Source organism: Falco peregrinus, chromosome 1, assembly GCF_023634155.1.
Source record: "Falco peregrinus isolate bFalPer1 chromosome 1, bFalPer1.pri, whole genome shotgun sequence".
In the NCBI taxonomy this organism is placed as follows: domain Eukaryota; kingdom Metazoa; phylum Chordata; class Aves; order Falconiformes; family Falconidae; genus Falco; species Falco peregrinus.
The window spans coordinates 122,899,419-122,925,834 of NC_073721.1; the positions used below are offsets into that span (position 1 = coordinate 122,899,419).

At 40.4% G+C, this 26,416-nt stretch overlaps 1 long non-coding RNA gene across 1 annotated transcript in view; it reads right to left on the minus strand.

Moving 5' to 3' along the window:
• LOC114013568 (uncharacterized) overlaps positions 1-26,078 on the minus strand; it is a 73,310-nt gene extending 47,232 nt beyond the window's left edge. Inside the window, exons 1-3 of the long non-coding RNA XR_003556614.2 lie at positions 25,645-26,078; positions 11,857-11,978; positions 8,018-8,169 (exon numbers count right to left, since the gene is read on the minus strand). This is a non-coding gene — a long non-coding RNA (uncharacterized LOC114013568). The remainder of the gene's footprint in view (positions 1-8,017; positions 8,170-11,856; positions 11,979-25,644) is intronic.
• Between the last annotated feature and the right edge of the window lie 338 nt (positions 26,079-26,416).

Below are 26,416 nucleotides of genomic sequence, written 5' to 3' on the forward strand. Positions count from 1 at the left end.
GGTGCAAGCCCTTGGAAGTGAAAGGTGCTATAAGAGCATGAAGCATTTTCTTAAAACACAAAGACCCTGAACACAAACACACACTTGAAGCTTGCTTCTATGAATTCCCTTGCTACGTAAAGCCATATATCAGCCATACCTATGGTAGATGGGAGCAAGACACTTGTCTGTTTCAAGACAACATATTATACATATTGTACATGCCCTGTAAAACATCTGAAAATAAATACAATAACCATTAAAAAATCATTACCAGACTAATATGCTCTGTACCTTTCTAGATCTTTTATATGGTGGTTTTAATCTCTGGTCTTCTGAGCCCTGAGCATCCACGGCTCCCTTTGAAGTACATCTATGAAATCTAACTTTAAAAAAAAAAAAGAAAAAGAAAAAAAAAAGGCAAGAAAGCTGTCAAAAGGGTTAAATTCAAGAGTTCCTGTCCAAGAAGAAAAAGGGGGAGGGGAAGATTGGCAAATTGAAAAGGGTTGAAAGTTTGAGAGGCTTGCAAAAATAAGTAGACCAGCCTGCTACAACTCCATGGCAACAGGGTATGACCACTGCACACATGGAAAGTAAGGAAGGGTAGAAGACAGCTTCCCAGTCAAATAACACCTTTCCCTGGTCAGAGAATTTATTGCAGCACATGTCCAACATCCCACATGATTCAAAAGGCTGAACATCATTCTGAACTGCTCTGGTTTCAAAAACATCTCCAGAAAAATGAGATTTGCAACCCCAAGACCTAGCCCGCTTGACCACATAACACTGCTTCCAAGCTTTCCATCTGGTAGCTAAAGAAGCATCCTCTCTGTTGCATAACTAGAGACACATACCAAGATTAATTCATTCAAAATAAGACTAATAACAAAGTAGAGGTTTATAAAGAAGTCATAGTCTCTTCCAGATTGTTTGTTTTGCTCCTTTAAATCTTCCCAGTCTGGCAAATATGAGGGAACATTAGGGAAAAAATTATAGAGGGAAGAAAAAATGTCTTATTGTAATGCAGGAAATAATCAGAATAAAATTTTAAAAAGATAATCCAAGAGGCACTTATTTCTATTTCTTTGTTTTGTGTCCTACCCTCCACTCCCTGTTCTGCTACCCTTATATAAAACATAAAAAAGTAGGTGTTTAACACAGGCTGTGTGGAAAGGGAATGGAAAGGAAATAAAAGAATCAGTATTCTTGGTGAATAATTTGGCTAGAGGAAAAAAAGACAGATACAGATCAGATTCTTTTGATATGTTAAAAGCATCCCAAAATGCCTACGCTCTGGATGCTTTTACACAAATTATCTTTCATCATAAAAGTACAAAATACATATAATGGACAGCTCATCTCTCTCCGATGAATATGTAGCCACTAGCTGATAAGATAATAGACTAAACACTGACCTGTCAGAGACTTGATGATCATGAAAGTAGAGTTTAAAAAGTTGGTTCTCACATCTCAGGCATTTAATGGGCATGCACTAAGATATGCTTCCAGTCTTCAAACACTTTCCATACCTTTCTGCCTTAATAAGCCCAGGGATAAGCCTCAAACTGGCTGTATTTGGAGAAAGACACTGTTGTACATACACTTCTACAACCTCAGTTCCCAGGAATCCTTCCCACTTAACCTTAGAATGACTTTGATGTCACATAGTTGCTCTGAAAGAAACAGATTTTAAAAAATCTTTTTATTGAGTGCAGCAGCCCAATTTGTTTTATATCCTAATTGCAATAGGCACCTGAGGCATCAGTTGATGGATAGGCTCCTAATAAACAATAATTATTATTGCAATGTGCAAACCAGCTGAATTGTTGAGAACAGAGCCTCAGAACTGGAAATTCTTTTACTGGTAGCCTTCTCTGAGTCACCCCTGTCTCACCATGAGATCCATGCCTCCTCTCTTCAGTGTGCCGCAGCACCCATGAGAACCAAGCTTTTTTCCTTTGCCTCCTTCCCCAAGCACTTTCTCCCAAGGCAGGAAAACAATACATTTTTGGCCTTAATTAATCTAATGGGCACCTTCATTCCTGTACACGCACCACACATATCTGCTACTTTTTCACCCTACACTGCAAAAGAGCCTGTGTCTGATAGCTCAATCCCTCTTCCCTGTTCTCAGTAGCTCCCTTTGGGATCTGACAGGGTTCATGTAAGGACAGAAAATACTCAGTTCTCTAAACAATACAGAAAGTGAATTCATTCGAACTGGGCAGAACGCATTACAGACTGCTTTTACGTAGCTCATTGTCCTGTAAGTTGCCACATTCAGACTGCCTAGTTACTAGTAAATATTGTATTTCAAATCAACAGCCAGCCTGAAAAGAAACAGCATGTGGTGCTCTGACCTCAGAACCGATGGGTCTGGGTTCTTTCTACAGTCCTACTACTAACCCACTGTGGGATCTCTGAAAAGTCACTGGCCCTCACTATCACTATTTGAAACGCTGAAAAACAGGGAGATTAGCTGGAAAAGGGTCAGTTATTAACGAGGTTCTAGCAGCAGCCTCATACAGATACTAGCATCTCTTCCTATTACATTAATACAAGCTCAGCTTTTTAAAGTAATTTAGGTGCTTATTTACACTATAAAAGCTAAAAGTATAGGAAAATAAGTACACTTGGATACCTCCTGGGGGAAGAGCCCTGCATCTCCCAAGCCTTCTCTTTTTCTTTCCAGTTCACAACACAACCGCTTGTGTGGCACCTAACACTCATTTAAACCAATATTTATTGATTGGCTTAGGCATTTATATAGTTACTGAAAAGCTTTTAATTCTTCCTTAGTGCTATAGCCACAGAACTCAAAAAGAACAACAGCTTTTAGATGACAAAAACGTGAATGTTGGCAGCATTCAGGGGTGAAGGCAGGCCAATGTATACAGGCACAGGTATAGAGTGGCAAGTACCGGCTCCCTGAGGAACAGATTCATGCATATGGCAGGTGTCTGGCTTTTATCTATCCTGGATTTAGTTTTTCTTATTCTCCCACACTTAGAGCAGGCCCCGGGCATCAACTGTTTTCATTTTGCAAAGTCAGTTGAGCACTTGTGGTTTTTCTCTTCAGGAGGCTGTGATGAGAAGGGGGTTTGCCCTTTTTTTTTTTTTTAATTAAATAATAATAAGCAAAAGAAATAAAGCTTTAGAGAGCTTTTTAAAAAAGAAGGTTTAAAAAAAAAGGCAAGCAACACTCTGAATTTGTATTTATTTATTCTATACATTCTCCAGGACAGCTTCATCCTTACTCTGCTGCTTTAGTTCTGTAATATTTGAAGACATTTCTTTTCTTGATCCAAATTAGTTTTGTTGATTGGGTTGAGACAAGGGGGGAAACCCACACTTTGATAGTTTGACAGACTCAGCATTTGACACATTAATGCTCATGAAGCCCCAGAAAGACAGGCTGAAGTACAAGCAGAGATTTGTCCAGGAGAAAAGTTCCAAGGGCAGTGTGTTAACCCCTCAACTGGCTGCAGTACCACCTGAGTCCTTGGAAAAGTAACTTGCATACAGACAATGGCAGACCACCTTGGTGAGCAATACACATGCTGCCGTGAACAGAAAGAGGGTCCCTTTCAGCAGCAGGAATCCAGGTGAGCATCAGGATGAGTCAGAGGCAGCACAAGCAGGCTGGCACTCATGTTGAGCAGCACTAGGAATGCTGAGACACAAGTTACTTGTTGTGGTCTTTACACAGACTGAGGTCTGTTTGCCCACAGCCTCTCACTTATGAGGTACTCGCTACAATGACACGTCTTTAACAATTCTTCATACTTATTGTAATCAGGAATTATCACAGTGTGACTCCTAATCTACCCCGTTTGGATTAAGGAGAAAAAAACCCAAAAGGTACGCCATCTGTTTAGGCAGTGTTAGGGACAAACACTCCAGAAGTGCAAAAATAATGTTTTAATTATTCTGTGCAAATAATCGGAAAGCACAGTGTGCCTGAAATCACCTTTTAAGCAGCCTTCTGGAATATATAAGTACTTGGCCAAGCTCGGGCTGACTGGAAGATAGGTGACAACTCACATGATCGTGCTGCTGGCTTGTTAAGACACTTTCACGAAGTCCTTTTGATTTCACTTGCACCAATAGCCTCACACTGAAAGGTTATACTTACAGTCAAAGAGAATCTGTGAGCTCAATACAACATGAGCCATTTCTTAGTCACGGAAGGAAAAAGACAAAGATTTCCCCCCTGAATCAGTGGGGTATCATTCAAGGCTGAATCAGAACATGAATACAGCATTAATAAGAGTACCAAGTAGATTGGTCTATAGTCGGTGGGTTTTGTGGAGCTCTGTGAAGCCCTATCCCAAAAGAAATAAAAAGGCAGAAAAAGGGATGAAGCTGCGGCCCTTCTGCAGCTGAACATACAGAGGTATATTCAACCTTGGGAACCAGTTTGTTAGAAGGACAGAGGATTTGCTTGATGTTGTGCAAGAAGTGTTGAGGCGGCAGTTGCCTCAGTATCTCCGTGACTGTACCTGGTGCTGCTTATTCTTATCTCACAGCTGTGGCAGGGGCCACACTTCCCTGCCATTCTCCATTGCTCAGAGACATTATTCCAGCAAACCAATCTCTCTGGCTTAATTCAGCCTCTACAGATGGAAATGAAGTAATCCACAGGTTTCTACAATTGGAAATTATGCAAGGCAAAGCAGTCTAGAAATGCAGAATCTTTCTTTATAATGGTGCTAGACACACTGGTCAGAGTCTCACCAGTGACTGTTAATCTGAAAGTGGTTTAAAAGGATGAAGGTCTACTGGCAGGTACTCTGGAATTCATTCCCTCCCTTTTTCTACCAGACCCTGGAATGTGTAACTTTCTGTAAGTGCTGAAATGCTAATCTTCCCCATTCATCCATTTGGGCAGGGATGGGGATGTGGAATCTGTGTGTTTTGCCACAGGGTTACTTATGGTGGCTTATGCATTACTGTACTGTCACAAAAGCAGGCTGATACTTCATGCTTCATACTGTACAATTCAACTACTGTCAAACATCAAATCCCAAAAATATAACACAGCCCTGTAAGGAAAGGGAATTAAATGACATAATACATAGAATATGAGCAATGTCCAAAAAAGGATAAATAAAAGCCCAAGAAACACAATCTTCCATCGAGGCCTAAAACCCACACTATGTAGCAACCCAAAGTGGTTACTCAAGAAAGAACAGAAAAGCATGTCAGGCCTAGAGTGATCCTCCTTCCACCTTCCAGCTTCTGGCAATCTGCCATTTAGGGATTTCCTGAGCCAGAGGTTGCATCTGCATCAGCATGTTTAATAGCCCCTGCTGGACCTATTTTCCGTGAATTTGTCTAATTGCTTCTTGAATCTATATCTGTCAGCAATAAGTTCCACAACTGAATTATGCACTGCGTGAAAAAGCACTTCTATTTGTTCTGGTCTAAAGTAGCTGCCTGAAAATTCCCTTCATTGCCCCTTTAGTCTTGTGTTATACCAAGGGATAGTCATTTCCAATTCACTTTTCCCATGTCATTTATGACTTTACACACACCTGTATTACTTGTCTCTCTTCCAAGATGAACTGCCCTACTTTATTTAATCTCTTCTAGGAAAATCATTTTCTAACTCTACTCACTCTACTAACTCTACTAACCTTGCTGCTTTCCTCTGTATCTTCTCTTTTACTACCATTCCTTTTTGGAGAGGATGATCAGGACTGTAAACTTGTTCAAGACACGGGTGGATCATAAGTTTGAAAGTTTCATAAGACCATTTTCTATTTTGCTGTCTACTTCTCACTTAATCATACCTAACATTGTATTTTCCCCTTTGTTCTCTGGCTGCAGGCAGGTCACTTCTCGCGTCTGTTTATGCTGTAAGCTCTTCAGGGTAAAGCTGTTTTCTGATCATGAGTTCGTACAGGGCCTACTGCGCAAGAGAGGGCTACAAAATGTGGACACTCATAACCAATTTTTATGCAGGTTGCCAGAACAACCTAGGTTAGCTATCCTTGCTGCTTGCTGATGGTGACTTATAGGAAATGGTCACACTGGCCACGTACCTGCGGGGTTAATCCCAAAACTGCATTCTACATGCAAATGATGGTACGTAATACAAATGATAGAAACCACAGAGGCAATAGTAAACACTTCTGTTTCAGTAAAGTGCTAAAGTGCCCAGCGATCGTGGGAAAACTCCATTATGAACAATTAATAATTGCACTAAAACTCCATTTCTGGCTCAGGAAATCCTGAGCCCCTGCTAACTTATGCCAGCAGAATGCACCAAGGAATTAGTGTCATAGTTTTACTCTCCTCAGAAGCTCTGTTGTTGGCCACTGTTGCGAACAGATAAAGCAACAGATACATTTTTGGTTTCATTTAGCATGTCTGTCTATACATATATAATTTGAACCATCTTAATCGCCGTGGCATCCTGTAGAGACGACTGCTTTGTGAACCCTGACATAAGGCAGCTCCTATGTGAATACATTTCATTCTAAGGAGGCACAAAAAGATCCAGACTTTTGTGCATTGTGGCCAAATAAATTTCTTGTTTGCTATAGAACTGCACTCATCAGAGCTATACTTAGCCTCCACCTCCTGACCAGCAGTCCCCAGCCAAGCACAGTGTCTTATGTTCATTCAAGCATCTTTTTTGGCTAAAACTCAACCCTTTACACCCAAATGTTCTCAACCATTGCTTTCATACTCAGCACCGTCTATCCCCTGCCTACTCATTGTCTCCAGCATCCTCAGACTATATCTGTACTTTAGAGAGCAATTGCAAAGAGAATCGGAATTAATTTTTTGAACAGATTAGCAAAAGATACATTGAATATCTGTGTGGACATACTTATTCAGAATTAAAGTAAGCCTAATTCAATTTAACTTACTTCACTTCCAAAGTGAATTAAGGTAAATGTAATTGAGGCTACTTAAATTCTGATTAAGAGTCTTGACATCTGCTGCAAGTGAAGCTATATTATCCACAGGGAGTTAATTCACCACCACAAGTGTGGAAACACAACGAACTGCACACCAGGAAAGCCAGAGAAAAAGGAAATCGGTAGTCCCTGAATTGCAATAATCACCACAGTGTATTTATGCTAAATGTCTATTTAATTTGGGAGGCAACATTCTTACATACCAGAAAGGGAAATAGACTTACCTTGCTTAGAAGTGCGATCCTATAAAATCTTCCAGTTAAATATTTTTGTAACAGAATTATAATTGTGTCAGAATTCCAGAAAATTGGTTAAGGAAAAAGAAGATAAAGTTTCATCTCAGTAAATGCAACAGCAATCAAGTTTTCCTTGCTAACTCAGTTGTGGGGGTATCCATCTTTATGTGGGCATAGTAGAGAATGTCTTAGAAAATGACAAAATGCAGTTTACAAAATACATCACAGAAAACCCATGTGTGCCCTGCTGTGCTTTTCTTCTCCCTGTCAATTTGATCGTCAATACACTTGTTTTCACCCGATGACAGAATCAGAAAAACCTCAAGCTCTTGCTGCCTTGATGCTGTACCTGTTTCAGGCCACATTGTGAATAACTCTACTGCCATTGACAGTAAGAAGCCTGTGGATGTCCTTGAACACCTCGTGCTTTCAGCTCTTGGTTCAAGGGTGCCATCCCTGCACATGATAGAATTACTTCCTATGTGGTTGGTGAAGACGCACATGCTAGATATAGTTGAAAAGGCTGTTTCTTCATGATCTGCTTTTACTATATATCAAGAATTCTGTTATTTGAAAAATCAAGGTTTATTACACTTTGCGCATTATTCCGTTCACCTCATGCCATTATGATGCTGATTTTTTTGTGGACAGCAGCAGTTATTTACAACTGAACTGTGAATCTAAAACTTAAAAGCAGTTTTCCAGCTTATATTTCACTTCCCTCTTGACAACCATAGCAGAAGTAGAATTGCTAGAGTTATGGGCCCAGCCTGGGCTTAGGAAGATCAGCAAGTGCCTGAATTAAGAGTACAGCTCCAAAGCAGCTGCCTGAGAGCAAAACAAGATAGGGGTGGCCAAGGAAATAGGTACCTTCTTTAGACCGTTACACAGCCTAGTAATCTTCCCCAGCTCTCCCCATTTCTGCAGGTCTGTGAAGTCCTTGTGGTCTTTGGCCAAGGCTTTTATTGTCCAAGTCCTAATTAGTGCTGTTCCATATTCAGACTGGAGGGGCATGCGTGATTCTAGAGATAAGTGAGAAGGAAAGCTGTGACCTTTTCCATCAAGAAATCTAAGACCTTTTCTGGACCAGCCCCAAACCCTGTATTGAATGACTAAAGTTCACGTTCTGTCATACATATGCATTTTTTCTAATTTTATCTTCTAAAACCTTACAAGGTTTGACACTTGTTCCTTCCTGTACATCTCATCCCAACAGCTACATCACCAGTGGAAATTTCTCCATAGTCTCTAATATTAACACTATACATGTTGAGAACATGGGTTTCGGCCAAGAAATTTGCTTCTCTCTCCCTTCTGCTAGATTTCAGTCAGTAAGCATTGCACTGCAGAACCAAGGGTAATTTCATAGGTCTTGTGAGAAATTTTCCATAGAAATCTAAAGGCTTCTTGCTTGCCTTTCCTGCACAATTTCTCCTCAGAAAGACAGCTTAGAGATACTGTAGATAGTAACTCAGAGTTACCATGTCAGCTTGATGGGATAAGATGTAGCAAGCTCTGCACCAGCTCTCCTTGCCTACCCCACAGAAAGAGCATCAAGGATATGGCTCCGCAAGTATACTGCTCTCCTCTACAAATTCCCCAACACAGTCCAGCTTATTTCCACATAGTCCTGGAACCTTCAAACTACTTAACTTCTCTTAGCTACCTTTCACTATCAGGATATTTCTTTTAATAAAAAAGATAAATAATATGCATTTTAAATATACTGTTTGAAATCGAAATACGAAAAAGTTGGCTAAAATAATAGGGAAAAAAATATTCTTGTCCAAAACCAAAACATTTCATTTTGAAAATTTCCTTAACAAAGTCCACACTGACATCAAGTGAGAAGAGAAAAAAAAAGCTGCTATGTGGTATTTCCAAGAGATACACTCCTCGGAGAAAATATTTGTTGAAAAAGACAGCGAGAAAAAAAAAAAAAAGCAGAAAAAAACTCACACAAAAAAACCCCAAAACCCAGAAAGACGTGGGGGAGAATACTTCAGGGACATAAATATATAAGGTATATGAGACCTTCCTACCTCATCCCCAGAACATTTCAGAGCAAGGCTAATAATACAATTTTAATGATACCCATGTAGGAATCAGTTTTCCTACCTGGAATTTCTTGCCTGACAAAGTGATCAAGGCCTCAGCCTCAGGTAACTCATAGAGAAATAATATGTGAGAAAAATATAATTTTAATGTCTTCTACCAAAAATGATGACCAGCTGTGCCCTCTAGACTGGCGTTATTACTTCATTACTTTCAGATAATGGGGAAGTAGCTTTGCTGTGTGGTCGTAAGTGAAGTAGACTGGAGTAGTGAGTTCAAAAGTGACAGGAAAAAAAAAATTCCAAGAACTCAACTGAGAAGCTTACTGGAAAAGTGGGGCTGAAGATCTAAATGTAGGAGGTGGATGATTCAGTAATGAATGGAAGGCTCATTTTGACAGCTTGGGCTGCCATCCAAGCTAATTTGTTTCCAAGCCTTCAGTTTGCCAACTGAAGTGGCTGAGAAATAATAGGCCCCAAAAAATATTTCTAAAGAAACACAATGGCCATTATCACTGAAGGAGAAAGAATCTGTACATTTCAAAGTGAAAAAAAGAAATTCGAGATCTGCCAACTTTGGCCAGTTCCAAATGACACAGGAAAGAGCAGTTACAATGTAGTGAAAAGAAAGAAGTATTGTTAAATAAATTCAAAGTAAAAGTCATCATAAAAAATAGACACAAATAGAAGGATGTTTCTTTCAGAGAGAGATGATTTTATGGCTGAGCCCATGCAAGCAGCCCATGATAAAGAAAACAGTTAGGGCATAGGGAAAAATGAAGAAGAAATTGGTAAAGAGAAGTAATACATAATAAAATGAAAAATAATGAGATATCTTTATGTTTGACGTGGTAACCATAGAATTTCATATAAAGCAGTTTGGATGTTTTATAAATATATTTTATAAATGTTAGAGACTTAAATTTCCCCACACAAACACTTTGTAGGACTCACTAAAGTCAACAACAGCAAGGAATGTTTTGTATTTGTCACCAAAGTTCAAGCCAGGGCTTCCTTGTCCTTCCAGCCACACAGCACCTGAATGATATCAGGTACATGTCTATATCAAGCACTGTGCAGAAATACCCAACTTAACAGGCCACGTAGCACAGGACAGAGTTGTGTTGGTTTAACACATTGAGTTGGGAAACAGAAAAGCCATGTTCTGTCCACAGGTGAGCTAAATGCAAAGACCAGACCTGCTGAACGGGTGCTGCCTATCCCTACATCAGAGTTGAAAATATATCCAGAGCCACTCTCTGCCTTCATATCCTGTTTCTTCATGTTTACTAAGATGACAGCTCATCTAGAAAACAGAAGAGAAGCAGGAGATTTGATAAACGTTTTCCAAAAAGTGAAAGGCTTTTTTATAGTAGAGCAACCAGATGTTCCACACTAGAAAAAAAAAGATATAGCTTTATGTGCAGTTAAGCAGAATAAGAGATGTGTTGAGAAACCACTTCACAGCTACCAGCAATACCTGTGGAGGTTGAATACTATTTTTCACCACAGACTTCTGTGAAGAGGCTAGACATGGCCAGCATATATATATATATATATGAAGCTTTTTTGGTTTAAATTTATGAGAACACATTAAAAATGGTTATTATATGTAAAAATATTTCCCTGTTATACTTCTTTTTTCTCTGTAAGGGTGCAAAAATCCAGTTTTCTGGAATAGCGGTATCTCATCTCCTTTAAGACCTACTCAGCAAAATACTGAAGTCAGCCTTCAGCTTAGGTTTTCCTAACATTCAGCAGCTGCAAAACTCACTTTTTCACATGCTACACACTTGACACTACAAATACCTTCTCTTTTTGACAGCATTGCACAAAAAAGCAAACTAACTTTACTAAAAGACTTGCCAGCCTTTTGAATGATACCATCTCTGTGATGCCCCAACAACACATGACTATAGATACAGCTTTCTTGGCCTCCTAACCATGTCCCTGATTTGAAACCTCCTCTTTTCTGTAAGGTATGTTCAGCCTGCATTTTTAAATGAAGGAAGGAAGAATGAAACTCCTGTAATTTTCTTGCACTAGACAGATTTCTAAGTCTCAAGTGGTTTTAGATGCACTTTTTGTGGCAGATGGCATTGAGGACCATTCCTAATAGATTTATACAGGTGCCCACTACCTCCATTTCCACTGGGAAGGGAATCTAGCACTGAGTTATTTTTTCTATTCTAATACAATAACACTACCAGGCTACTTAATTAAATGGGCATTCAAAGATAACATGTTCCCTCAGGGTAAATTTAAATTGCAATGGGAAGGTATGACTGCAATTTATGTAGGCATACCAAGCTGAGCTTCCACCTCACAAGTACCAGTAGCAACAAAGCTACACCTGAGCAGCCTTTGTTGCAGACTGTATCACTACACACAGTCATACAGCTGTGTCACCTCTGTGTTTTTTACAGCAGGTACATTAAAACTAGCCACAGCAGAATCAGGGCCTGCATTGGACTCATGAAATATTTGAGAAGGTAAGGTACAGAGTCCCTTCCCCTTCCAATCACCCACTGAATTTCTACCTAACAATTTCAGAGCCTTTGTAACTGTCTTCATAGCTTGCCCTTAAAGCCAATCGTGTTTCCATGTGCTCATTTGCAGCAAAGATGCACTTTTATTAAGTATGCACCGTCATACCTTGTGGTTTTTTCATGTCAGTTGTTTTCATGGGTGGTCACCTCTCCACAGCAGAGCCCAAGGGTTTATTCAGTACCTTGCAAACTGATTCTTCCTCATGAGAGGGTACTGGCTGGATGCCACTGAAATAGAAATAACCATGTTTCTAGAGGTGAGATTGTTTGCATTTATTCAGTAAGCTGCATCTTCACAATATTCTGTTATTGGAAATCCAAGTATTTTAAGAAATTAACCTTTCAACACAATTCCGACAAGGCAGGATGTTTTGCTGATAGATGAACAGTATCCTGACACACTTAAACAGATTAATATTTGTGAATTTTGACATAATTACTGATTTCCTCAACAGATTTAAAGTCTAAGTTTATCTTCATGTTAATCCAATTTCATGCCTAGAACAGAGCAAGCACAACAGAATGTCTTTCGTAACCTTCTGATATCATTAATTATTGCTACATTGGGAGTTACAGCATGGAACAAACAGGTTTTTAAATGGAAATCATTTGTCTCTCAGCAGGGAGACTCAACAGTTTTATTTCCTTCAACACCAAGCTGCATTCAAGTAATCTTGTTTCATGGTGATCCTCCCTCGACAACCTGCAAGTCAATGGTGAAATCCCATCTATTTTATCCCTGGATTGGTCAAATATGCTGCCCATAAGGGGAGGTGTCTATTTCCTCTCCTAATTGTGGAGGAAGGGTTTTCTATATGTTAAGGCCACACTTTCCCCAAGCTGTGGGCATTTGGTCAGGTTTCCTGGTGATTTTCCACAAAAGGAAATCCCCTAACTCATTAAAAAAAAAAATGGATTAATTGACCGGTTCAGTAACAAGCTGCCCCAGGACCCAATAAACTTTACAAAGGGTACATTCCAATTACGACTGGGCTCAGCATGAACCTGATAAGTAAGCCAGTGTAATCTTTCTCCAGCATTAAGATTTTTTTTTCCTTTTCCCCCATTAATTTAACTCTTTCTTGGCACTTGTGGATTGACTAACTTATCTTCCTTTTCCCTGTGAATGTTAACCCTACTGAACAACTCCCAGCAACACAATCTGACAGGTTCGATAAAACCCACCATTGGCCTACAGCCACTTTCTTGGCACTGCTGTGGCCTTGTGAGAAGGGTTAGCTACAGTGCTGCCTTCTTCCACACTGCCTGATGTCACAGATTGGATCCAGACCTCAGATCAGGACAGGGAAGAGGGAAAGTGATCTTCTCATAGCAGAAACATCTAGTGGAGCAATCGAAGCCACTTGCTAGCAGAGTACAGCTACAAGCCTGCCTTCACTGTGTGAGAGGGCTGGGAGGGATACGGGGTCTTGTGGTAACAAATGGCAACAGCAGGAGAAGGAAAGAGAAGGCAGACATTGAGTTAGGGAGACAAAAGCAAAAGCTACTGGCTACAAAACAACCGTTGTTTTATATTCTCATGTGTTAGTCCACCACAGCATTAGAAAATACAGACACATAAGAAAGAACATCTAAGGCTTGAGTACTCCTGACCCTTTTGCAGGCATCCCTGTTCTAAGGCACTGTCTAGAAAAGTCTGATGTTTGGTAACACATACGCATCAGATGTGAGCAAGCCTGGTTAGCCAAGAGAAGAGCTCCTAGTTTTAGGACTTTGCAGTGGTTCCCCACCTGAGGCACCAAGGTGCACTTGGATTCAGAAGACCATGTGCTTCAACTCCATCTCCTCTTTGCGTCTGAGGAATATTGTGGAAGCTCAGGCTGAGCACAGGGTTGCCCTCAGGTACGAAAGAAAGCATTTGACCACTCTGCCAGCATCTGGATGTGGCTTGAACAGTCACTGGGCATCTCCTCCACAGACAGGACAGAAAGGTCAGATGGAAATGTCCCATGAATAGCATCTGCTCTGCAGAATGCCCAGCCTGACCCTACTGCCACGCAAGCCTGGCTGGAGTACGGAACCCAAAGTGTTCCACCGGACTGAACACTACTGATGCATGACAGCCTTTACTCACAGAGGCTTATTCAGAAAACATCCAGTGATTAGCTGACTAGTCATGTAAAGCAAATTTACACACCTGCCTGCTAACTACGGCTACTTCTAACACATAAAAATGCACAGAAATTCCTACAGAAGACACTTAAACTGTTTGGACCTACATCTACTTCTGTTCAGGTTTAGAATATAATTTTCATACATTTATTATGCCTAGCCTGCACTGTATTTCTTATAGGAACAAGAATAGCTGTAATTATTGTTGTCAATCAAAGTTTCTCTGAAGTCCTCAGCTTTACTGTTTCAATAACTCATTTTTACCGGTGGCAAATGTCTTCGACAAACACTAGAGCCTAATTTGCAGTTTGGTTCCCTTGTCATTTTCTGAGTCATCTTGGTGGAATGCTGTGAGGCAAGAGATTAGTTTTAGGACTTTTTTTCATCTTTCCTTTCTTTACATCTGAGGGCTGTTAAGAAGTTTGGTTTCAATAGCTCAGACATATCCAAGGCGTACTACCGGTACCGAAGGTGCAATGAAATACAAAGTTTATTCTACTTCAGTACAAAGAGAATACCTGATAAACTGTTCCAAAGTCAGCCTTAGCACATGCAGGTGCAGCTGTTATTGGTTTCACTGGAATTACAGTTGCTTACAACTGGTGCTGGATTTAGCCCTTTACAAGTAAAGTCCTCAGCATCACATAGGGCTCAACTGTGACTGCACACCCATTGGTGTAAATCAGAAGTAATTCTACCAACAATGCACAAACCTCGAGGTAAACATCAGCCTCCCAAAATAGCTGAGAGGCCAAAAATAAACATGATACAAAGCTGATGGATTTATAGGTAACTGACAGTTTCCTCCCCAGATTCTTAATCAGTTGTCACTGAAAGGTGCTAATATAATTAGGGATGAGATATGGATTAATAGGAAGAAAATATCATAACCTCACTCTTACAATAAAAGAATCTGTACACTATACTTGCCCACAAACTGCACCATTCTTCTGGTAGCATGACATTTGCTAAAGCAAAAGCCTGTTGATAATTCTCTATAGTCCTATATAGCACTCTGCCATGGCTGCTCTTCAAAAGTTCATATTTATCCCCTGGGAAATATAGCTGTATTAATATGACATTTTGTCACAAATTAATCTTAAACAGGGGTAATATTTTTGACACTGAGTTGAAACTGGAACTAAAAGGCAGTTCAGGCGGTTAAAGTGGCAATATCCTGTAGCAGACATATTCCCTGAGATAATACTGTTATGGTGTAAGTACCAATGTACTGGGATGTACCAAGGGGGAGAACTGTGCAAGTCTTTCTTCATTTTAACAACATAAAGGATCATTTGCCTTCTACTCTTTATTACAGCTGGTAGTAATGCCCACTGATCACAAACATCAGAGCCTATGGTGCCTGGTACAGTACAGATTAACAAACCTTGTGCTCAGAGAAAGCAGCCAAGACAGATAATTAGCACCTCATCCACCATCACGATGGGCTGCACCATAGAAAAGTAGACAGTTTAAAAAATACTAGTTTTAAAAGACTATTTTCTTATTAGAATGATTAAAAGTGGCTTCGTCTGGATTTTAATTGAAGTCCCATGGCACAAGTCAGTTGTAACGAAAGGGATTGCCTGTGATGCGCTCTCTTTCCTGCTGTAGAAGCTCCAAGGCTTTGTGCAGTCCATCAGTGCTAGACTAAGTAACGCAATGTAATCTTGCCACTTACACCCATTTCCCAACTCATTTGCACACAGCTTCCACTATTACAGAAAATTCAGGGTAAATTCATAATCCAGATTTCCACAGGAGTTGACCCTATTATACAAAGGATGCTGTTAACTTTTTTATTCCATTCCTCCAAACTACATGATGCTGATGGTCACCAAAGATGGCAGGTGATTTGTTGCACCCAAATACTACCTTATGGGCACTTCAGTGTACATCTCAGTTGTTTTTCACCAATTGCGTATCATTTGCCTTTAATGGGATCATTTTCATTAAGACTCATGTCTCCTCCCTGGCTGTTTAACTCAATTCCCTCCTGGACCTGAAGGCTGCAGCCAGAGGCCATGCAGAAATATTTGTGCTATACAAAAGACTGAAATACCTACACTTCTGATCTGTTTAATATCTATCTTTGAGATGTGATGTGAAGCCCGCTGACCACTAGCAGTCATTAAAGATCCTATGGCACTTTTTGCAAGAGCAGAGCGTATTATTAACTCCAGGATCCTGGCCATATTCCAGTTTGGATAATTACATTCTACCGCACTAAATTTCCCCCTGCAGTCTCAGTTGGGGAACTTCTGTTCTTCACTTCCAGCTTTAACAACCAGAGCAAAGTGTTGCTCATGCTGAAATGCCAACATGTTCCAGCCCTGAGCTGGGGTACGGGACTCAGCCCATGGGTACACATTCTGCAAAATGCTCTGGGACTCGTTAGTAAGGAGGTGCACACCACGTGACCTAGAAAACCATAAAAACATAGGTCCAGCCTCAGTGATACTGCAAGTTGATCACAAAGCTCACACATTGCTGGATTTTATTTCTGGCAAATGCAATTAACATGAAAGGTCTGGGTATCTGTCAAAGCTGCCCTGAAAGTCCCCAGGCTGGGCCACGAGGTTTTGCTGGTATTTTATCAACTGCTCAAGCAAGTGTAAGAATCAATCCAGGTGAAATCTAAAATTCAGGCCTTTCTATGACTGCATAATAACAATTGGTTGTACTGAGTGTCCACAAGTTTTTAGGTAATAATTGGATCTTCTGGAAATAGTAAATACAAGCACCCCTCATTTCTGTATCGGGGAACACGAGAAAAAATGTTGATCAAAGGGCAGGATTTCTTACTTGAGCAGGGAGCCATGTTTGATTATCCAGCTGGGTTGCTTGTTCCTTCTAAGTACTATTAGCTAAGAATGAAATGCATCTGTAGTGAGGCAACGAGGGGTCACAGGGTTGCCATTTTCACAACCCAGAGAGATAAAGGGAACAGAAAGAGACAATGTAAGAGCTGGAAGCACTTCTGTAACTTTGTTGAGAGAGGCAACCCACCACCTGTTTAGTTTTAAAGGTTCGTTTCATTGCTTTCCATATGAAAAAACAGTCCAGGGAAATCTAAGTCTGGCACTCAGAAATTCTAATGGCTGAATGGACCAACTCACTGAACTATTAAAGAAACCTTAAAAATACTATTTCTGTGTTCATTTGAGAGCAGACAAAATTCTCTTCTCTGAATTCTTCCAGCTTAGCATAAGAGAGATGACACGCTGTAGATTCTGTTGCTCCAGGCAACTGATGAGAAACCTCTTTGATGTGCTTTGATTAATGCTGGCTTTCTTTGATTCAATGATATTTGGTTCCAGCTCCACTTCATTAAAATAAAGAAATATAATTCCTTGCTACCACAGGGAAAAACATGAAGGACACTTGCTTGGAAAACACTTGGGCTTACGTTAAGAGTTCTTATTCAAGATCAGAAAGTTTTATTGCCTGTGTTGTTCTCTCTTCTTTGAGCTCATCACCTTGACTGCAAACCTGGACACCAGGTATACTGTCCTGGGGTACCACTTTCCGTCTTTAAGGATGATAGAAAATAGAAAAACAAGAGGGAAGGGGACTTCCAGAGATCACGTAGCTCCCCCTCCCTCCCAAACTACCTGATTATTTCTAGCAGACATCTATCTGTCTCTGTGATGGAGGTTTCATACTCCCTCAGAGTGATCTATTTGGGGATTTGACTATCCTACCCACTTACCCCTTCAGATAAAGAGATACTTTCAGGAAACATTAGGTCTCCAGAGAAATACAGTTTCTGTAGTAAACTGTGGAAGTTGTATAAAAACAGAGAGCAAAATCACCAGTAATGTTAGATTAAAATATGAAAATGGATTATGTATCCAGCCCAGGTGGAAAGCGATTCAGTTAGCATGGGAACAGCTGGAACATACCAGGATTCTCTGGCTGTTCCACAACTTTGGGATTTTATTATTGTTAATTTTGAGTCCAGCAGTTTTGGATTAATCAGACCAGATCCCAATACCAAGCTATCTTAGCCTGATGTCCATTTAACAGTAGAAGAAACAGAGACAGCAACCAGAAGGAGGAAGAGGACCACCTATCGTGTTTCATTCACAGGGGCAGACATCCTCAAACTGTCAGTCCAATAAAACTCCCACTTGTTTCTGAACGAGCAGTTCAGAAGCAGTATTTTCCTGAATGGATCACCACAGCTCATAGACTAAATGCTATTCTAGAATGAGCCAATGGCATTCTGATACTGCTCTGAGTTAATATCAGTCTGCACTGCAGTGTGTATATTGATAGTGCTTTAAGTTAAGATTTTTTTATTATTATTTTTTTTTAAGAAATGTGAATTCCCGTATGCCCTACTTTGGTAGCTTAAAGATTGTAGGAGGTCAAAAAAAAATAGGTCAGTGAAAATAACATTGCAACAAGAAATTAATTGCAAAGAACGTTTAATATGACAGGGGACTACATAAAATCCTATTATATTTCTTCACTATCCTACTCAGTAGTCTGTACTATTGCTATACTCAAAGGCCAGGGCAGTCTCCCCGGGTAAATTGCTACATTAGTTTGACATTTCTGGCTCCAATTAACCTTATATTTGAGCTATTTTCCAAGGGTTTTTAAAAAAAAATCTGTGATAAGGTTATGTTTTTCTATTAGAGCTTCAATTGCTTAATGGCCTGTTCCTGATGCCCATCCCTCTTTAAACACACCCTAGGTAAGAAAATTAGGCCATAGTTTGACAATACATTGTTTTTGGCAGCAGCAGCAGCCTAAGGTATTCCAGCTTCTTCCTCCTTGCCCCTGTCCTCACAGGACAACGCACTGCCACCTCCTTTGCACCCTCTTGACTAAGTGCTGCAGTACAATCCTGGAACTAACCTGGCTTCAAAAGCTTGCCAACCCCCCTTTCTTAACAAGTCTGGATTGTGAAGGGATCAGAAGAACAGAGAGAATCTCCAATTTGACAAGGAAAGCAGAATAACATCCCGGTCTTGCAACTAAAGGCAATGCATCAAATCCCAGCTTAGACACTGCAGTTAGCCTGGATGTAAATATTCAGTATGTACACCACGAGAGCAGGTACAGACAGGACACGTGGCCAGGTGGAGGTCACTGGGCAGGATCCCACAGCACTGTTCCCCTGAAGACAGCAAAGCCAGCAAATTACAGCTGTTGTAGTTCTGGTCTCATTACCTTTTAGCAGTACAGATACTTATAGAAATAAAATATTGTAGCTTCTGCCGTGGGATGGGCTGTGCCAGCGCTGCTCTCTTTCCCCGAGATTTAACATGCAATTGCACTACAGTCCTGATGTGGTACCATGTTACCATGAGGGAGGATGACTGCCGTATTCCACTCATTTCTAGGCATGCCCTCACACATACATCATAGGGGATCATGCAGGAATGGCATAAACTGGATTAGAGAGGTCTTCCACGTGGCAAAGTAACCTTGATCAAGAATAAACAAGATTTATCTCCCAATCTACACATTAGAACAAAATAACATGGAAACAAGTAATGCAAACTATTGTCTCAACAAGGAAAGAGCAGGACTCAGGTCTTGCTTATACCTTAAGAATGGAGTAAAAGTACATTCACTCTGAAACTACTTGCAGCTATTACTAGCATTTTGAATAGATATCTCCAATTCAGAAAATGCTGCCAAGAACGTGCAAAAATTTGTTGGGAACCAATGAACCCTGCCCACAGCTGCAGATCCAGCTAGATCAATATCTTCTGGGTACAAATCAAAGAAAATAAGAAATTCAAGAAAGCTTTCTCAATGGCCATTTGCCCAAATAATGTTCAGTGAAAAACACTACCAGTGAAATTAGCTTTCTCCCTCTCCACTGACACAAACATATATTCACTATTTGAACTTCACCAGAAAGTAGTTCTTGGGAATAAGTCCTGGACTATAATTTGCTGGCAAGTAATTCACTCCAAGTATAAAATTTTCAAAACATGAAATTCAAGCTATATGACCTACAGTTTGGCAGATGAGTCAATTTTAATGCTTTAATCACAACTCTGATATAAATGCTTACATTTGTGAATACAAATTCATTAGCTATGAACATTTGCCAAAAAAAAAAAATACTTTTGAAACATTCCCAATGTCATGTCTGTTTATTTTAATGTTTCCAGAATAAAATTACTCAGGAAGTGAAGCATCTTAAATTTTATTTTTATTTTCATATTAATGTATTACAAATGGAAAGAATAATAGCTAGATTTTGCAGATCCATCCAGCTCCAGTATTAAGTGAGGGATAATAATAATACGGCACAAAGCATCATAGAGACAACTACAGAAGTGCGAGAGCTGAGATATGGTTGGCAAGGAAACCACAATTTACAATAGCCTGGATTTTTACATGCAGAACCTACAGCACTGTAATGTTAATTATGTACAGGAAGGCAACGCTCTGCTTCTGAAGTCAAGTCACTCCGTTGACTACCACATGAGCCAAACTAAGCAAATACTGTGTACCTCAGCACCACACAGAATTTCTCCGATAGATCCAATGGAAGTAAGTGACAAAGTTCTCCTTTATTTCAGTGGACAAAGATCAGGACCTTGGGCCTTCTTTTAGTTAATCTCTTCTCAATACCATTTACTATCCAAAACTGAACAGTATGGTAAAATTCACATGACTCAATACAGTCCTCTACTTAAAAAAACCAACAGATTTTTGGACATACACAGTGAGAAAATAATCACAGCTAAGATTTTCAAAAGACTGATACTTAAGTTCGGTAACATAATAAGTCATGGTACGGTCTTTTAAAGCACAGGAGCTCTTGAAATCACATAGCAAACATGAGGACACTTATTTAGGTGCTTGAAGAAAGTTCAAGTTAGAGGTGAAGTTTTAGTAGCCATCAAAAAAAGAACACTAAAATGATACGTCAGAACTACAAAAATCATTCACCTCAATCCTGAAATTCTGGTCAATATTTTATCAAAATAAAGCATATACAGAAGTTATTAAACCAGATTAAAGCTACTGTTGAAACACCAAGTGCAAGTGTGACTCACAGCCTATGTGGAGACGTACAGACTTACAACAAACTTCAGGCAAATTTCAGCTGCAGTTGCTCAGAGCAATTGGTCGTTGCTCTCTCCCTTCTTCTCAGGACCTCAGAATCAAAAAGCTCAACCCTAAAATAAATAAGCTCCCACTTAGAAAAGCTTTTCCAGAATTTAACTCTACACCACATACTGACAGTGCATTTCGAATGCAGCAGCCTGAGATACAGATCCTGCTAGCAAACCTAAAGCCACAAGAGATCCTGCCCTCCACGCAGACTTGCTGTGCTCTGTGGGCTGACCCCTGAGCGAGCGAGTCGTTCCTGCCTGGACACGAGGAGCCCAGCGCTAGACCCAGGACACCACTCTCCCCTCCCTCCTCACGGCTGCCCAAGACCAACAGAGCCGACCATTATGTAATCTTCTGCCCATTTGCATTGCAAATGCCATATGAGCACCACTTTATCCATCTGGAGGTTACCAGCATATGATTTATTTATTGTGTTGTCTAAAAATTACCTTTAGAAATATAAATGCTAATTTAACTGTAAAAAGATCGCATCGATGCAGAGATTTAGACTGGGGGATGTTTCCTACATTCATTAATGCAAAATAAACTGCTCTGTTTTTCAGGAGCTAAGGATCAAGGCCTGTCTTTTACATAATTAAAACTCTGAAATTTTAATATTATCTTCCCTGCACAAGATTCAGAATTCAGGAAACACCTCTCTGAGTATTAATTGTGCAGAATAATATGGCTGGCTGGCTGTATGATCTCTCTATCCTTTGATGTTTAAATTGATCCTAGTATTCTGGAGACAGCTTCTGCAAAACTGATTTCCTTGTCTTTATTTTAGCTAGGTTCACTCAAAGGGCAAAATATCTAAGCATTCAGCTTTTGACCCTACTAGCAAATATTTAATGTATGAATTAAACTGGACAGGGCTTTGCCAGAAGCTCTCTTCATGTTTTATTTCTGAAGCTATTTTTAGCAACATTTAATCGCTTAAATGTAAGGAGATAAAGACATCTCTGACAAACTGTGTTTATTGAGCTAAATGCCATCAAGGAAAACCCTTTTATTTCTTTATAATGGGTTCAGCACACTTTGCATCTCTGGCTTTATTCTGAAATACACTGTTACAATCCTAGAGGATGATACAGTAGCTAATATTACCACTAAATAAATGCACAAGTGGATGGACACAGGAGGCAACTTGACAAAGAGATGGATGGATAAACTGGAACTGCCTTTAATAGGCTCCCAGGAAATAAAAGAGTGGTGTACAATCTCCAGTTACTCTCCCGCCCTTTCTGTATATATTTACAAGGGATGGTTCTGTAAAAAACATCAGCAAGCAAACAACAGCCAGACACCTGATTAAAGGTCAAACCAGCAGCAACAAAGCACAAATTAAAAGGGAAAATCCTGAGTTTCACTCCCCCTCCCCTGCTCCCACCAACCAGTAGGTATTAGAGACCAGATTGCTGGGAGTCAGCAAAATCCAAAAAAATTTTGGACATCCAGATATTAATGATGAACTTTGGGATGGCCAGGAAGAAGAGGAAGGCAGCGAGGAGAAGAGGGTTTTAAAAATAAATAGCCAAAAGGTGGAGAGGGCAGCAGCAGAATGGAAGAATGACAAAACCAGGTTACCACCAGGTGAAAAGGGCATTGGAAGAGAACGTGATCAAGTAATTAGCAGGTGGAAGGGGAAGTTAGGGGTCAAAATCAATCTGTCAGGGGGCAGGTGGGAGGTATTACCACTGCGACTGGCTCTTGACAGAGCAACACAAGAGGAGGGCTGCAGGCTGCTGGGAGGAAATTGCTGCCTAGCATTTGCCTCAACTCTGCACTGGCTACAGCACACTCCAGAATGGCCCAAACTTTTACTGCACGCCCACCATCGCTGCTTCTGATAGACTTGCTCATTTTTGAGGGGAAACAGGACTTCACTTTCCCTCGGTAAGCAGACAATGAACAGGCAGTCTGGTATGACAACTAGCTTTTTGTTCATCTAAACAAGGGGACAGACATTCCCAAACTAATTCCAGTCTACAAACCATTTTAATGCAAGTAATTAAACATAATGATTCCTTCACTTCCCAGCCATCTTGGACTCCAACTTGTTTCTTTTAAATTGTTTTTAGCAGGACTTGTCACGGCAAAAGGAGCAACACAATACAAAAAGCAAGCATGAGCTAGACCCATGCGGGAGGTTTTTCCCCAAAAGAGATAAGGGGAATTTATACACTCTTCTGATTTCAAGAACACAACTGTGTCTCTGTCTTTCTGAACTACCCATCCTTTGATGTCCAAATCCATCCTCAAGTATGGGACAGAGCACTGTAGAACTGATTTCCTTGTCTTTTTTGCAAGGTTCATTCAAGGGTCAAAAATCCAAGTATTCAGCTTTTGACCCTAACTAATCTGACGGGCAGTACCACAGACAGGAAAACTACGTCTATAAAAAGACAGAATGATAAGTGCTGAGCCAGACTTCCCCACCACATGTCCTACAGGACAGATTGTTGACAAATTTCCATTTACTGTCAGGGAGAGAGCAGTGTTGTGGCAGGTGAAGCCTTCCACCACTGCCCACTCGCCCTTTGGTGCCCCTGTGGAGGCCAATAATAGTGGTGATTTTTGTTATGGGGTACTGATCTGTAACTTAAGTGGAGACATTCATCATTCAGAAGTCACAGTGGAACAAACTGCTCAATGATGACCCGAGGGCACTCCCAGTCATGAAACCAGACTCAAACAGCAAGCTGGGGATATAAACGCTTATGTTTACAGATGAGTGTTTACATCCTCTCTCTCTCTCACTACTTCTATTGTTTAATAAATGGGTTGAGACCTCATGTGATGTTCTTCAAGAGTCTGTAAAGAGCTACACGAGTTCAAGCAATCGAAAGAAAAAGGAGACTCTGTTAATAGTCCACACCAATGATCCACTCACATTCATCATAAACAGACAAAAAAATTAAGTGTCCAAAAATCCGAAGACCAACTACGCTGCCTTATTCTACACAGGTGCATTAATCAATTGTTCTCTTTCCTTAGGAGCCGGTTCCCAAATACTATTATTTCAATAGCACCTGCAGAGCCATGTGCTGTCTCCAGGAAAATAGAGGAGAAAAAAAAAAAAAGTTGGGGGGGAGGGGAAGTGAAATCTTTTCCCCAAGGGGCCTCTAAATCCATTTTCAGGCGAGACCCAGCAAGAATGCTGAGATTTTTCATGGAGAAGGGCTGGAAGTCAATAAAATGCTAAGAACATTTCATGGCCAGCACACCATACGAGGGATGTTTGCGAGTAGATGATCAGGCATCTTTATGACTGTATAGTTACTGTGCCCATCTAATTACCTCTTGGAAAAACTCTATCCATCATCTACCATCTACCTTCCGTGAGAACAATGCTACTGTCCTCTCCAGTTTCCCAGTCAGAGCAGATTGCCAGGAACAGTAGCAATAATGACATCCCCTTCTGTCCTCACAGGAACTGAACACAGAAATACAGCTGCTGCGATTCTTGTGCACATTTTTGCCAGCTCTCTTGCCAGGATCTAGCTGTAAGGCAGACTGGATCCAGAGATGGCTTCATAAAGGCAGGGGGGATGGGACAGGGATGGGACCAACACCAAAAGCACCCAACGACCAGATGTGCCAAATAACTGAGAAGAGAGACCCTTTCTCTCATGCAGCTAATAAGAAACTTACAGCTTTATGTGAGAAAAAGCTTTAGCTAAAATATAAAATAGGACATCAGAACTCTTGGGATTTTGCTCCCACCACTGATCTTTGTGCAATTCACTTGTCTAAATGGGGATAACAATATGCTCCCATGCCTTGGTTTTGTGAGGTTTAATCCTTATTAACACTTGCGAAGCAGATTGGGACCGCTAAATGGAATGCTGAAAAGAATTTTCAAAGATTTACCACTTGAGAGAAAAATATTGCAGGAAAAAAATATTCCAGTTAGGAGCAGAAGACTGTTTCCCTTCTTGATGTGGCATTATTCAACTCTCTGGGACCAGTTTAACCCTGTTCTGTGAGGCCGTCCTCTGGCTCAGCTGACTCTGAACAATCATGCTCTGCAACCACCTCTTCTCGTACTCATTACAAAAGGTGAGCAATATTTATTGGTTCAAGCAGGGCCAAGGGCTGACATTAAGCAAATTTCAAGGGTTATTTGAAGTTAATTGAGTTTAATCATGTAATGATTTTATAATTAGTCATAGTTCCCAGTCTTGTACTGAAAAAGTCACACTTAAGAATTATTTAAAAGAAAATTAAAGCCAATTTAGAATAAGCAGGAGGAAACTGCATCGGTGATTGGTGAGACTGAGTGAGGGGATCAGAAAGTGTGCTGGCTAAATGCACTAACTGCTCTAGTGCACTGAACCTCTGCCTTCAGCTGCACTGAGCTGAAGTCTCAGCTGGGGACTTGCGCTAAGGGTAAGGGCAGCAGTAAGTTTCCGAATGTTAGTCATGCTGACTTGGTGGTTATTTCTCACTGGCAATGAGTTGGATGGATCCTGCCCCAGGGGAAAAGAAACTTCAGACTTTTTCCACCTCATTGGAGCCAGGTCCACCTAGATGTTTCAAAGGCAAAGACCAGGAAACTGTGTTTATACATCCTTAAGCAGGACTTGCCAGTGGAAAACTATACTCCTCAGTTATATAGGACCTGCTCTTGTTCCTCAAGACTAAAAGGCACCCGAAGTCTTACCTATGCAACTGAGCAGCCTCACAGGGGTGCTGACTGGCTCTGTGTCTTGTCCTGCTGCACACAAGGCACTGCAAGGTTTCACTGCATTCACCTTTTGGTGTGGTGTGGAAGCGCACCATCTCGTCTTCCCACGCGTGGCAGCATGGCTGTGTTCCGGGCAGGCTCCGAGGACTATATGACTCGTCTGGATTTAAGAAGTCCTCCTGAAAAAGTTAAGCATACATAGGTGCCAGTTTGATAAAGATACTTATCACCCTGCATAGCAATATAATTATTGATAAAATTATACTACTTCTCATCACCCACGGATAACTCTTCTATAATGGCCTTGCTTATTTTTACCAAATTACAGAACTGGTGTGTGCCCAGGAACTTGGCAATGATAAGCCACAAGCAAGACCAGTTGGGACAAATTTTTTCTTTCGCATACTCAAATCAAGTGGAAAATTCAGTCAAGGAAAAAGAATCAAACGAAAATTCATAACACAAATAAAAATTAAGTAAACCACTCTATAATACATTAAAAATTAAATTATTTGATATTTTGCTTCAGAAATAAGATTTTGAATTGATCCATTCCTAACTTTGCTTACAAATAAGCATTATAAATATACATATATTCCAACTCGAAATTACTGGTTCTGCTTTTACTGAGGGAGAAAGGATTTCAGTGATAAAGCTGAGACCAGACTTTCAGAGCAGCCCAGGAAATATCAGGCCTTCATCCTTTTAAGCAAAGGATTAAATTGGAGGCAAAGCTCTATGTGTGCTG